Source organism: Apis cerana, linkage group LG6, assembly GCF_029169275.1.
Source record: "Apis cerana isolate GH-2021 linkage group LG6, AcerK_1.0, whole genome shotgun sequence".
Lineage (NCBI taxonomy): Eukaryota > Metazoa > Arthropoda > Insecta > Hymenoptera > Apidae > Apis > Apis cerana.
In genome coordinates this window covers 9,486,715-9,501,586 of record NC_083857.1, presented here as the reverse complement: position 1 = coordinate 9,501,586, position 14,872 = coordinate 9,486,715, and the positions used below count along the sequence as shown (strand labels likewise).

Sequence of the window (14,872 nt, the reverse complement as noted above, 5' to 3'; positions counted from 1 at the left end):
GAGCATTAAAACGAGACGCCAATTTTAACCTCCAACTATCGAATAAACGCGTTTGTTCCAATTTTGTTGCCAATTTTAAAGCGTGGTACGCGCACTCGTTCTATTGTACATCTTTATCTCCAAACGCTTAACGACCGCAAAAAGAAAAGAAAGAGTAGAATCTTCTTTCGCTCTTCTCATTCATCCTATCCCCTCCGATGGAACGATGTTTCCACTCGAATCGCCTGACTTCTATCGATTTATCACACGTACACGTAATCCGCCGCTTGATAGAACGATCAAGGTAACGAGCGTCTTCGACTCTCGTAACAGTAATTATTTAGAATCTCGTTCCTTCGAACGAGCTTTTTCGCCCATGAACATCGTCCCACGGGGTGCGCGGGGTGTTACAATCGTCAGTCGTTAACCGTTTATTTAGAATGAAGCGCTGAATGGCCGTGTATTCTCGTTTAATTGTTCTAATCCCTCTTCTCAATTGTGTATGATGTGTCGACTCGATCGAATGACTTTATGCACACGCGAGGAAGAAAATAATATACCGTTTCACTTGATTTCAACGCCGCTGCGATCGTATTCAGATTGCCGTTTCTTATTGGAAACTTAATAGAAAGGTAGAGCTCGAGACGTTCCTTACGATTTAACCACGAAGTCAACGCAGGATTTTTCTCGATTGTTTTGCTCCAGTGAATCCCCTTTCGACGCGTCGTTCGACGTAATTATTATTCCGACTGATTTATCCTCGGTAATAAATACACTACAATTCAGTTCAGAGAAATAAAAATTTCACGTTGCGCAAGTTGAATGAAGGAACGTTCGAACGTTAAATTATATACTTACACGAGAGAGCCAATTAAACGCGACGAGGAACGGATAACGGGATAAATTAGGGATAAAACTCGCGCGAGGATTAACGAGCGGCGAACGATACGACAAATCTCGAGGAGAGTCTCGATTTTCACATTGGCCGCCCCGACGTCCACGTCCACGTGTTCGCCGCGCTGCTTAATGACCGGGATTCGAGCTCCCCTCTCCGGGGGCCTTGAGCAATCATGAATAATCGAAATATCTCGATAAAACGAGAGGGTCAGGCCCGTGCATTTACGATTCCCCCGAAACTCGTTTTCTCTAGCCGATTTCGGTAGGAAAACGTATTCGGTTCGCATCCGTGGCAATAGATCGTATAAGATCGAGAGGAGAGAGAGAGAGAGAGAGAGAATAAATTAGCGGCATCGAAGGAATATCGTAAACCTTTGACGTTCGGATTTCGGCGATTCAAAGAACGGGGACACAATAGACGCGCTATAAATTTCGCTTTACAGCCCGTCATAATTGTTCCCTCGTTTCGATTCTCGTCGGCGGAGAACGTCGGTTTCGTAATCACGACGTGTTCCATAAATATCGCGGATCAACGGACGGGAGACGCGGATTTCGTGCGAAAATTGATACTCTGCCTCCGCTGCTGCTGCGAGAGAGAGGCGAAATAAAAATTACTATTTCGTCGAAAGTTAAGAAGTGGCTTGCCGATTTTTAATTCGATTCGATTCAATCTTTTGATATTTTTATTCAGAATCGTGCGTTGTAAACGTTCGCGAATAATTAATCAAACCTGAAAATTTATTTTAGGAAGAACTTTTTTCGCATTTTTTGAAAACGTGTGCATACAGACATGGGGATAATTAACGAGACTTAATGAAAAGATTCTTGTAACTGCTTTCAACTCCTAACAGACTCCTAAATAATCGACTGTACAAGAAATACATTGGCGCCGTCGTGGCGCCTTTGGAGCGCAAGAAACTAGGCTGATGCCACTCTCGTCGCTTCGAACTTTTAAAATCATTTTAAAATCAACTTTTCGAAAAAGTCCGACTTTTGTTTCGTTATGCACCCTCCAACGCAACTTTTCCTCCCTTTTAGTAGTTGATCACAACCCCGTCATCGTCATCGACATAAATAATAATAAACATAAATTTCCCAATAATAATAATAATTCATGGAAATAATCCGCGAGAAAGATTTGCCGTGTTTCTGAGTTGCCGGTTCGTATAAACGCAGAAAAAGAAAATCTTTTTCATCCCAAACAACAAAACCGACAAGCTCTCGAGCTCGAATCCCGCGAAAAGGAAGGATCCACGTATATATATATAAATCCTATAATAAACGTATTTAAAGAAAAGTACACGGCGCGACTGGTTCCTCCTCGTCCTCGTCCTCGCCCTTTTAACAAGCTCCCTCTTTTGAAAAAGAGACAGAGAGAGGAGAGGAGAGAGGAGCAAGGTGAGCGCGTTTGGTTAATTGTGACGCGCGTTGGCAGAGAGTATCTCTCTCTCTGCCTCTGTGACGCGGAGGAACTCGCGTGTGTAGAGGTCTCGGGGGGAAGGATAACGAAAGATGGCGATTTTATCGTCCTCGGTTAGTCATCCGCCTCCCTTTAGCCACCGTGTACGCGCTACTCCTCGTGAAATCCATCGGGGGTGTAAAGTGTAAACGATCCGGGCATCGACGGCTCGATATCGCGCGAACGATAACCGGTCGTTTCGATTAATCGGAAATGGAGTCGGTATTTGATCGAGAGAGCTGCCTCTTCCTTGCCTTCTCCCTCGTTACCTCTTCTTAAACGGAGGAGAAGTAAATAAAAAGAGAGAGAAAGTTAACGGGGAGGATAAAAGGTTTCCTCTCCGATCGCGGGTACGTACGTACGTAAAACTTGCTTTGTACGTATAGTTGAAGCACACGCATATACCGGTAACCGCGGGAGGCAGCGCGGGGAGGCAGAGCTGGCCGGCTGTAAAGTATAAAGCATTAAGCGTTAATCTCACCGGTGGACAAGATAATGCCCGGAGTCGGCTCCGTGTGAGGAGCCTTTGAGTGGCTATTTATCTCGAGTTTAAATCGATTTGTATGCTAATCCACGGGAGAAATCCGCCTGCGTACATAAAACTGAAGGAGGCCTACAAAACTCAGCCTCCATGAGATTCCAGATATATCCCTGACTAATTAGGCCCACCGTCGCCTTCCTTCCTTCCCCCTCCCCCTCCCTTGCCCGCACAATCGGCTCTCTCGCGTTCTCGCCCTCTCCCACCACGATATCGACCTCCCACCCATCGGAATTCGCCTCTTCTTCCTGAAGAAATCCTCGTCCTCGTCCTCGTCGTCGTCGTCGTCGCCGTCGTCGTCCGTGCATCCGTGGAACAACGATCGTTTCGAGGGACCGAAACGAGAAAGGGAACCCGATTAAACACACACAGGGCCCACCCATCCTCCTCCTCCTTCCCTTTTCTTCTTTAACGAAAACGATCCACGTGTCTTCTCTTCTCCGTTCCCCAACCCTCTTTTACGATCTTTTACGTGAAACGGACAAGTTCTCTCTCTCCTTCTACTGCCTGCCGCGATTTTTGTTCCAAACCCTTTCCGATGTCCATCGGGGAAGGGGAGGGGGAGAAGGGAATTAAGGGGAGGACAAGACGCGTTAGATCCTAGAGGAAGATACTAACACTAGTGACCGATCCTTGGCTCGGACACCTTCGTAGACGTGGCCCTCCTTAAGAGGTGGAAACTTGTTAGGACGAAAGTGTTTGGACGTAGGGGTCGATGACCGTTTCATCGACGCAGCAGCGAAGCAGCTGCGGGTAAACGATTCGGCTTCACAGGTAGATGTGCCCCGGTTTTTTAGAAATTCGAAATTCGATTCCAAAGTAGGGGGTGCTCGGGGTCGTTTGCCGGGGTATGAGATTGTGATTGTGATTATAATCGTATTATAATTACGATTTTTAATATCTTATCTCTTCCCTTTGATTTTCTTCCTTCCTTTCTTTCTTTTTTTATGCGACGATGGCTTTCGTATTCCCGGAAGATTCGAATTAATTAATGTTTCTCGCCAATTGAAAGGAAGATGAGAATGGGAAGGAAGAAGGAGCGGAGAATGAAGGGAGGGAGAGAAATTTATTGGAAGGGTTAATTCGATCGTGCAACGCGCACGATACTATCCGTTTATCTCGTCGAATAGTTTGGATGGGCGGCGTTGTCTTGGAAATTAAAAAGCGGGTGAATCGGTTCGGGAAGCCAGAAACCGTCTCTGTCTTACTTTATTTCTCAGTTGTTGGCCGTTTTATGGCCCGAATCCTCTACGCGAGCATTAAACCCCCTCCCACCCCTCCCGAAACGCTTTGATCTTTTATACTTGGTTCGTAGAAGCGTGGATCCGATGAGATTAAGTGGGCGAACGGGTCGAGATGGCTCTGGGAACGCGCGTGTGTTGTTTCATATGGCGCGAATGATAAACGCGCGTGCGACTTCTCTTCAAGTTCGAGAGGATAAAAGTGAACGTGTTTCGAGTCGATTTCGATATGAGAAAAAGAGAAAAATCGGAGAAGAGTTAAGGTTGGAGGGAAAACGAATGAAGAGATTTACGCGTCTAGTAAAATTTCAAACTTTCTTTCAACTCGATGAAAAATTACGTTAAACTCGACTCGCTATATTTAAGTATGCGTAATTTTTGTAAACAGGGAATATATTTTATCCGAATTATTATTCGTGTCTTGAACTTTTATAATCTTTAAACAGAATAAAAGTATTTTTTAAAAATACTCGAAGAAAAAGAATATCAACTCCATATGAAAAGTTAATGTCGCGATAAACGTAGAATTGATCGATCTAAAACAAAAAATTCCAATCAGATATCGAAAGGACGATTCGATCGATTGTTTCTAATTGAAAGTGCTTCGAATTTTTCAAACGCTTGATGAAAATGAGAAAAAATGTATCTTATTGAATTTCCTTTAAACAATTTGACAAGCATTTTCGCTAAGATCCAAGTTCAATCCCTTGTTTTTGTATCCCGCGTAAAACTGTCTTCGACAACAAGATCATTGGATTCGCAACAAGATCTCCCATCTTTACTCAACCGACCAATGCAAATCGGTTAAATTGCGATCGCCCTCGAGTCGGTGGATTGATCGATCGATTCGAAGCGCAGCCAGCATGATCGTCCAGCCGTTTCACTCTTGTCGACCACGTTGTTCTACACACAGAGAAAGAGAGAGAGAGAGAGAGAGAGAGAATCGTCGGAACAACAATAGAGAGTTTGGTCGGATAGCCAGGCATTTTCCATGCCAAGGCTAACTGGATTGACTTCCAAGATGGATTATGGTCCACGGCGGGGAGACACGTCTCATTGTGCTCGGCCGGCCTATATGGCGAAAACCACCTGTTTCGCAAAAGTCAAACGCCATCGGCGATTCCCCCAGATGCGATTTCCCCTCGTTCATCCAAGATCGAGGCCCGATAAACAAAACAAGAATGTAAACATATTCAAATCCGAGCCGCCGTTCTATCGTGTACACACAACCGGCGTGTACACGTTTGCTCGTAGCGGGGAAACGTAACTTTCATTCCCTTTGTGCGGATCTGATTATCGCAGCCGAGTTATGCGACCGCGACGCGACCGCTCGCCACCGCTACACGGCCGTTTTTCAAGATCGCGCCCGACCGATCCTAGATAATTGATATTTGCATTTCCCGCCGGGAGAAAAATTATGGCGGCTTATGTATGTGCGTGTGTGCGTGTGTGGCGCGTCGATCATCGCGATTGGACGGCGAGAGATTACGCGAGAGGACCGGTGAAACTTGGGGCAAGAGTCTCGATTTTCCTCGGTAGCTCGAGTTTACGTAGTTAATTATAGTCTAGATTATAGATCACGGATTGTGGATTTGGATTGTAGATATGATTGTGTTTATGAAATGTATGATTCATGAGAAAGAGTTTTAAAATTTATCGAGAGAATATACATATATATATATGTGTGTATATATTGGATAGAAAGTAGAGTTTTAATAGGTTATCACGATGGCTAAATATCTTGTTTTAAGTGGAATTCTTTGCTGTAAAATGCGCGATAGATCGCCCAAGAAATCTGAGCAGCGCGTTGGAATAAGAAATCACGGGTAAAGTGTACTAACAATCGCTATTGAATATTTAATTTAAAACTATTAAAGCATTCCGCCAATATAAAAAGCATGATATAACGAGTTTCATAACTTTTTGTAAAGCATTCCTTTTTTTCCGCATTCTCCTTAAATAAATTCATGCAATCTTTAATCATATTTCAATACGTATTCCAAAATTTCCTTCCTCGTTGTTATTGAATTTCCACTCGAACTTTTCCCTTCCCTAAATTTTTTCAAACGACATACGCTTATCCACTCATCAAACAGCAGTCTTGTGCCCTCTTGTGCCAATCCAATTACAAAAATTACAAAAAAGGAGCGCCACTATGAAATCGCGCGAACAGAAATGAAATCCGGAACCCTTGGTCGATCGCTCGCGACGAAAATCGCGCCGGTCGGGGAAAGAAAGCGACGAGAGAAAAGAATAATCGCGAAGGAGTCGATTAGCATACGTGGCGGGTACCGATAGCGGAGGCGCGCGAAACGTCAATAGCCGCGCTCGCGTACGTGTCAGATTTGTATGCAAATTGGTAGACGCGAAACGAATATAAGGCGGTTTAAAGGATTTCATTTTGAGCGTTTACGAGTCGCTAACACACGTAGCGACAGGGATTTGCGCGTAGCGGGGGCGGGGCTTTAAGCCTACCGAGACGAGCGTAACTCAACGGCGATCGTTGAAGAGCACGCGAGAAACAAGCGAAGAAGATTTACGACAAGGGAAAATATATACCTTCCACGGTTCTGGCTGGCGTGTACCAGCCAGAGAGAGAGAGAAAAGAGAGAGAAAGAGAGAGAGAAAGAGGAAGAGAATTCTGTCCCAAGAAGAATGAGAGAGGGCTGCGGAACGTGGCTGGATGCGTCGCAGGGGATGCAAACTCGCTCTCCTTTGTGACGTAGCGCGTAAAGGGTTTAACCCTCCGATTCTGCCCGGCGAATCCCGCCAGACGACGACGACGACGCTTCTTCGCGGTGACTTTTACAGTGACTTTTACACGGACTTCTGCTACGAGTTTTTTTCTCTCTTTTTTTTTTCTTTGTCTGAAATCTTCTTCTTATCTCTCCAAAGCGTCGAGGATTTGGCGTAACATCTTTGATTTTGAATGACGCGAGTCGGAACAACAAGTTTTTCTCTCGAATTTCGTGTTGGGGCAGATAGAAGATGGAGAGATTCTGGAATTTTATTTCTGAAATCTTGGCAAGAGTATCTATGTTCCAAAATGTGGAGGATCAGTAAGTTGATTTGGCGAGGAATGAATGAATTCGTTTGTTTTTCGAATTTTTTAAACGAGGGGACTAATAATTTCAGACGATTTCTACAAGGATAACGTTTCTGATTTTTTACGACTCATGAATGAGACGAATCTTTACTTTTCTTTTTCTTTGTATCTCTTGGAATTTTGTATTATACAATTCAAGAAAATTTATTTGTTTTTTTCCTTATCTCTTGGAGGTTTAATTGGAGCAATAATCGAAGGGTTGTAAAATTTGCATAATTATTACCATGGCGGCTAGTGAGCGACTTTCGAATCCGTATCGCTTATTATTATGTCTTAATTGTACGCTTTAAACGAGCCACTGGAAAATAAAATATAAAAGAAGAATATTTATACGCAGGATATATTTATACGGATGATACAAATATATATGCAATGCCCTGTATACGCAATTTGCCAGCAAGATTAAGCGTTTATGGATATTTTTATCTGCCATAGCTATAATTACCAACAGTTAACAGTGACAAAACGCGATGGAAGATTCTTAAAAAGTATCAAAAGTCTAAAAGTCCAATTAACCGCTTCAACTGTTTAATTTTTCATCTCTCTGCGAAATTCTTGCAAGATCGTTAAAGAAAATAATTATTATCGCGTAAGAAAACAAACACAATCCACAATAACCACACAACAATATCAAACTCATTCGATATTCAGAGGAATCGTACTTAGCGGGAGATCAGATAGAAAGTATCTATCCGCAATGAATAGAACCTCTCAACATCATTAGCTCGTTACTGTTTAAGATAATCCGGATGACCGATCCGGATCTCAGCGTCTCTTTTCGACGTAACGCGCCTTTTCGACAAATTGGTTCGAGCAATCTCGCCCGTTTTCCTTCCTTCCTCCTCCTCCTCCTCCTCGAGTCACTCGAGGAAAACTCACGTTGCGTAGAAACACCACGCCAACCTTCCCACCCCCTCCCTCTCTAGAACGCTCGCAGGTGCATGAAACGCACGCGTGCACCACGCGGATCGCGGCTGGTTGGAAATGCCGGGAAGGAAGGAGGTGGGGCGAAGAGGAAGGGGGGCGGCAAAACAAGCGAAAAAAAAATAATAAAATGGGCAAATAAATAAATAAACGTGTTATTACGTGTTATTCGCGGCGAGGAGCGCGGCGAGTCACTTTTGCCGGTTTTTAATATCGCTCGGTTCAATTAAAATATTTATCCAAGGCGCAGGGGAGAAAGTTCGAGAAAGTGAGAAGTTTTACGCGGTCGTGGAACGACGGGGGACAGAACGAGGAGGGGAAGGGGAGGAGGGGGCGGTCCTCAGGGTCGCGCGTGTCCCCCTTCCGATTCATCTCGATATTTCATTCACGAGTGAGAGACCGGAACGATACGAGTTTGACGGCCGACTCTCGAGAATGGATTCTTTTTCAGCAATTAAAAAGGTGGGGAAAAAAAAGGAAGAAAGGAAGAAAGGAAGGAATGGTGGACAGAGAGAGGGAGGGAGGGAGGGAGGAAGGCAGAGTCGATTGTGGAGTTCGTTCAAAGATTCGCGAGACGTGGGTTCACGGTTCCAGGAACGCGGAGGCCCCCAGGACTTTCTTCTGGCCTCTCCTCACCGGTATCTGGCTGCCGGACGTTTTACGACGCTCGCCGCTTGCCCATAAATCGTGGAACGCGGACCGATTTATACATCGATATCGGTGCACTTAAGTATACAAATGTGCCCTTAATTGGACTGTCTCCTCCCGTGCGTACTATAAAAGCGGCACTTCACTCGCCACCCAAATCACCGCTGACAGCAGCTCCTTTTAAGTTGGAAATATGGCCACTAAACGTGGCCACCGTTCGAACGGGAGGGGGAGAAATATCATTTCCGTTGGCCGAGGTGTGATGGCAGGCCTTGCGGGAATTTTGGTTCGCTTCGCGGTCGAAGGAGACTCGCGAAAATTAAAAGAAAGTGTCGAAACAAGCCACGGACAACTCTGTATCAAAAATCGATGGAAGTTTCACCCACAATACGAAACCTTTGACCTACGTGTCCCGCCGTTTTAATTACTCTCGGAATAATTGAAACGAGCAAAATTTCTGATTTCGGATATTGATATAAAAGAGGGGGAAAAAGAATTGATCGAGATCGAAAGGAAGATCGATTCGTCGTACCGAGACATCGGATTTCGAAAACGGTATCGATTCGATCCGTTTACGCAACTGGATTAATTAAATGTACATTAGAAAAGGCCGGTGTCTCGCGAGATCAATAACAAGTCGCTCGTGCGTATAGGGGAATTTCTATTCGCGATGGAAACGTGTAATTAGCAGCGCTGATTAATAATTTACCATCTACGCGGGTCGTCCCGCGGAACGGATGCTTTCTCCCCAGGAACTCCTTCGTCGCGTTATATTTCATGGAGATGCGCGGAGTAGCTCGTTTGGAAGGATAAAAGAAACAAATTGAGAGAGAGAAGTGTAATTGCAACCTAAGAGACAGTTCGTGAGTTTGCTGCTACTTAAATATAAATTTTCGATTTATACGAGTCGAAGAATTAATGTAATTAATATCGCGCGTAAGAAAAATTTCTTTATAATTATTTTCAATTTTAGATTTTTTTAATTACCGAAAGAGTAATAAATATTCAAAAGTTAGTTGGGATTAATTGGGAAAAGAAACGAGGAATTTCTTGGAAAAATAACTGAAATACGTCTTTGGAGGGAAGATTGAATCGGATAGACACATTGTAAATAGATTCACGATTCTCTGAATATTAACCGGAGATAAATATAAAAACGCGTGACAGCTTGACATCGTTCATTGGACGGAGGACGAAGAGGAAAGATTAATATGCCTACGTTAGAATCTCCGTTTATTCCTATTTTTCCGGTAGCATTGTATTCTAATCACATCCGCCAGCGAATAATATCTCGTGATAATTTCAGGGAAAATGTCAAAGAAACGTCGATAAATAGACGGCGTGTTTGCATTTGCATTCGTGAGTCCTCCCGATCATATACGTTCGGATTAATTTTCTTCCGTTCGTGTTGACGTGGCCGATTCCGCGTTTATCATTTAACGGGGAAAAATTCTTATCTTCAAATTAACTATTCCATCCGATTCGATAAATTAAAAAAATTGTCTCGACAGTCTTAACGCCGTCACAACGCGACGACGTTTTCCATTACAAAGTTTTCCATGCACAAATACTTTTTCCACAAGAATGATCCTTTCGAATCGAAATCGGTTCACGATCGCGCTATCGCTCTCTCGAACCCTCGATCCGATGAAAATTCTATTACTCGTCCAGCTCGGAACCCTTTCCACATAGAAAGCGTCGCACCGTTCGAACGCACGACCAGCGCCGAGTTTTCGGCTCGTTCTCGCGACGAATTGCGACGAATTTCGAAGAAGTTTCACCGAACGTTTCCCGTGTGTCGCGATCGACGGTGTTACGTTATAAACGTGACCGAGCGCAGCCGGGCAATATTTTCACCAGGCAGAAATCGGCCTGGGTCCGATCACGTGCAACCGATAACAGGTCGGATCCGACGATGTTTGTTCACCCGGCTTGTCTACAACGGAGCGCCGCCGCGGAACGATTATCGACGTTCGACAATCGAAGGATTTATCGTTCCATTTGCCGGTCGCCTCTCGAATTCGCGGTGGCTCACGACTCGCGAAACAGAGCGAGAGGGAACAGATCCAAGGGGAGAGAGAGAGAGAGAGAAAGAGAGAGGCCTTCCCGACAACGCGATGGAACGTTGCACCCGTGTCGGCGTGCCGATTCCTCTTCACTTATCGCTACGTTGCTTTATTAGGAGATACCTTTCGACAGATACACCAGGCCACGTTTTTGCCACTTTAAACCAGACCCGGGACAGGAGTTACCGCTTGGAGAGGAAACTGGAAAGTTTCTTTCTGCCTAACGGAGCGTCTTCGTTGTCACGAAGGCTCGGTTCGCACGGGGAGCCGGCTCGTTTGTTAAAAAATGTTTGTGGAAATATCGTTAATGGACTCACCACTCGGTTCCAGCTGATTGCTTCCGCGAGGAGCGAGGAGCGTGGAGGATCGCGCGGATGATCATCGATCACCGCGACTACTCGTCCGCATAATCGGTTTCCACTCTGCTCGAATCACCTTTGCTACGTACTTCGTATGTATACGTGTATATATATATATATTTGGACGACACCACAAGAGACAATGCTCCCTGAAACAATCCCGGTTCACACTGACACGACGTGTTACCAACCTCGAACCAAGTCGGATCGTTTCGCGACCGTTGCACTGTGGGAGCACGAGTTTCGAACTAATTGAGCGATCATCAGAGATGGGAAAACGGCGTTCTAAACCGGCCGTTCGAAGCCGGTCTTCTGTCACTCGGAGCCACGATCACGAAGGGTACGGAGATCCGTGTTGTTTGTCACGAAGGGAAGGAAAGAAAGAGCACTGAACGCAACAATGGACACCAGTCGTTGTTCACGGTGTTGTTCACTTTGACTCACATGCCGATGACAACCGCGAGAGAGCCACGGACGGTTCAATCGGGGGCCTCGTAGAAAAGGAACGATTGGAGACTCTCTCTGACCTGGGGAACGGAGTAAAAAGGGAACCGGAATTGGGACGAAGAGCAGGGCGGGAAGAAAGAGAGAGAGAGAGAGAGAACGGGTGGTGAAGAAGAGGTGACACCGGTAGGTTCGAGCGAAGAAGGACACGAGACGTCACTTAGCACCCGAAATTTCTTCCCAAAACTCACTGGCGGCCAACCAAGCGGATCCGTTCCGCGGATAGTTTCGATAGATACGATCGCTCGATTCCTTTTCCCTCCGCGACCGTCCCTCCTTCCGCTCGTCTTCTCACGATCCTCCACCACCACCACTGGCCACGACAACAACGAAGGGCGAATAATAAAGATGACGGTAGCTGGTGGTACGAACGCGGTCAGTTCTTGGTCAGGTAACTCACGTTCCAGAACAATTAACCCCAAAGTCTAATCGATTTAATTAGGCGTCGAGCACATCCCGATCAATCCTGCCCATCTCGGCCGTCGTGTCCCGAGACCTCCTTCTCTTCCTCGTCCCCGTCATCGGCTCCCCTCGATTCTAATCGACCGGTCGACGTCTTCTTTCCACCGTGCCCGGCCACGAAGGAATCGGGCGGCGAGGAAACGAATCGATCGATCACGAGTCTTATACTTTCGACCACTTCCCTCTTAAACGTTTCTCTTCCCCTACACGTGCGACACGATCCCGTGTATCTTGGACACGACGATCACACCCAAAGATATTATATTCCACCGGAGAAAATGGAAGTTATCGAGGCCGATGACGACGAGGGCGATGATAGCGATGACGATGGACGGGCGACGCTCGTCTCGGGCGAAAGGGGGGCGAAAAGAGGGTTGCGACGGCGGCGGCGAATTCCCACGTGTTCAGACGGGCGGGCCGCCCCGTGCGCGGCTTGCTGTCAGAGGGCGCGGCGACGACGCGCCGCTGCGTCCCGTCATCCTTTGACCCCCGATCGAGCGCACGTATCTCGGAGGAGAGCAGAGCCGTCCACTGGCGGCGACTGTCACCTTGTCCACACCGAATTGGCGCGATCTCCGGACAACAAGATCCTCGCATACGCTCGCCCGCTCGTCCTCGGCGAAGATTGAGGGCCCCCCTCGGCCTCCTCGTGCGGGGCGAATTTCCACAGGCGACGGCGGGACGATGACGAGCTTCTTCCCCCTCCTGCCCCCCTACCGGCGGGGTGAATCCTGGAGGCGGCAACACACGGTCGACACGACGAAAACACAGGGGCCGCGCGGACACACGGTGGGGACACGGCGCGAATCGCCACGGACGATGACAATGATAATGATATAACAATAGCGTGCGTTCTCCGCTGGTTCAGATCTTACACTGAAGACCAAGGTACACATACACATGTGTGTCGGCCGGGCCGACAGGTAGAAGAAGGAGGTAGAGGAGGCTGGGAGAGGTAGGAGGAGGTGGAGTGTGGCTCCGGAGGGAGGGGAGCTAGCACGCTCTTGTGCACCGGCCACACACAATCGCGCGTCTCGCCTCCATACATAGAGAGGGCTCTCGGGGCCCGAAGCGTACTCTCTCGCGTCGAATCGGCGGCGGATCGGCCTCTCTCGCGCGCGCTAACGTGCTTTCGCTACACACGCGCACATACCAACGGGATAATACGCACGCTCGTCTTGCGCCCGACACACGTACGTACGTGCACGCTGGTACCTGAATATATACGTACGTACCTATGCACGTATATCGATAATACGAACGTGGATCGAGAGAGAGAGAGAGAGGTGGTGTGCGTGGCTGCGTACGGGCGCACGCGAGCGAGGGAGAGAGAGAGGGAGGATGAGAAGGAGGAGGAGGAGGAGGAGGAAGAAGAAAGGAAAAGAGAGAAAGAGGGCAGTGTGTGTGCCTACACGCGAGGAGACAACGCCATACCGCGCCACACACAGGTATATAATACCCAAGCATCGGGCCAGCCTCGCCTCGTCCCGCCACGGCACCTCGCCTCGCTTACATACGATACGATACGAGCGAGCCACAAGGCAGGCAGGCAGGCAGGCAGGCAGGCAGGCAGGTAGCGCACAAAACTAAAGAGAGACTCGCGGGGAGAGAAGCCGTGGTGGCGGGACCGAGATGGTGACGGAGGAGAGACGGAGAAAGAGGGCCGAGACGCAGGTTGAGGCAGGTGGGAAGGGAGGGAGGGAGGGAGAAGGAGAGAGCGCTAGAGACAAGCGTGCACAGGCGGGAAGGAGCGAGAAGGGTAGAGGGAGAGAGGGGGGAGCGAGGACTAACCACTAGCGAGGTAAGAGAGGAGACGACGACGAGTGACCAGAGAGAAGAGACGAGAGAAGAGAAGAAAGACGGTCTCTGGAGGAGAGCCGGTGGAGGGGTGTGCGTGCGTGTGCGCGCGCGTGTGTGTGCTCCGTTGCTGGTGCCGCTGCTGCTGGTGCTGCTGGCTGCTGCCGATGCTGCTGTTGCTGTTTAAAGCCGCGAGTACGCACGCTTTAAGCCAGTCGCGCGAGTATTATCTCTCCCTGTCTCTCTCTCTCTCTCTCTTCCTCCGCCCATCGACTCGCCAACAACCTTCTAGAACTTCTGTTCTGGGGATGAAAGTGGGGTAAAGCCCTGGCGGCGGCCAGCAGGACGCCTCTGTATCGGGGGGCCTCTGTTCCACTGTTCATTGATCGGGCTCGGTTCGATTCGGTTCGGTTACGGGAGCCCGGCCAGAGGCTCCCCGTAAAAACCGCCTCTACGAAGAAAACTATTCGATTCGAAGAAGAGGAGTGGAGTAAGAGCTGTTCGTTCACCTCTTCTACGCGATATTACGGTTCGGACGTTTTCGAGATAGTTTTGGAAAACTTGGTTCGGGGACGGATCGATCGAAGGACGCTTAGTATCATCCGTGGTCGGTTTCGAGAGACGTATCCGGTTTTATCTCGGGCGAGGATCGATAAAAGCGGGCGGACCCGAAGCGCAGCAAGGATTAAGACGCGCGGAGAGGACGATCCTCGTGCTGTCTCTCGTTTCCATCGGCCGAATTACCTGTCATCTCTTCTTATCTCGGACAATCCGTTCATCCGTCTCTTCGCCCCCCCTTCCCCCGTCCCCCGAGAGAAAGGACGCTCTCCTCGTTCCGTTCGCCGCTCTTATTTTTACCGCTCCATCCGGCTCGTCATCCAGTCCCCATCCA

The 14,872-nt window shown here is 47.8% G+C and overlaps 1 protein-coding gene across 1 annotated transcript in view; it reads right to left on the bottom strand.

The window, feature by feature from the left end:
• Positions 1 to 13,057, bottom strand: part of LOC107993726 (transcription factor Sox-13) — a 188,025-nt gene extending 174,968 nt beyond the window's left edge. The window contains exon 1 of the mRNA XM_062076321.1: positions 11,176 to 13,057. The gene's annotated coding sequence lies outside the window, so the exon portion shown is untranslated. The remainder of the gene's footprint in view (positions 1 to 11,175) is intronic.
• Positions 13,058 to 14,872: the final 1,815 nt, after the last annotated feature.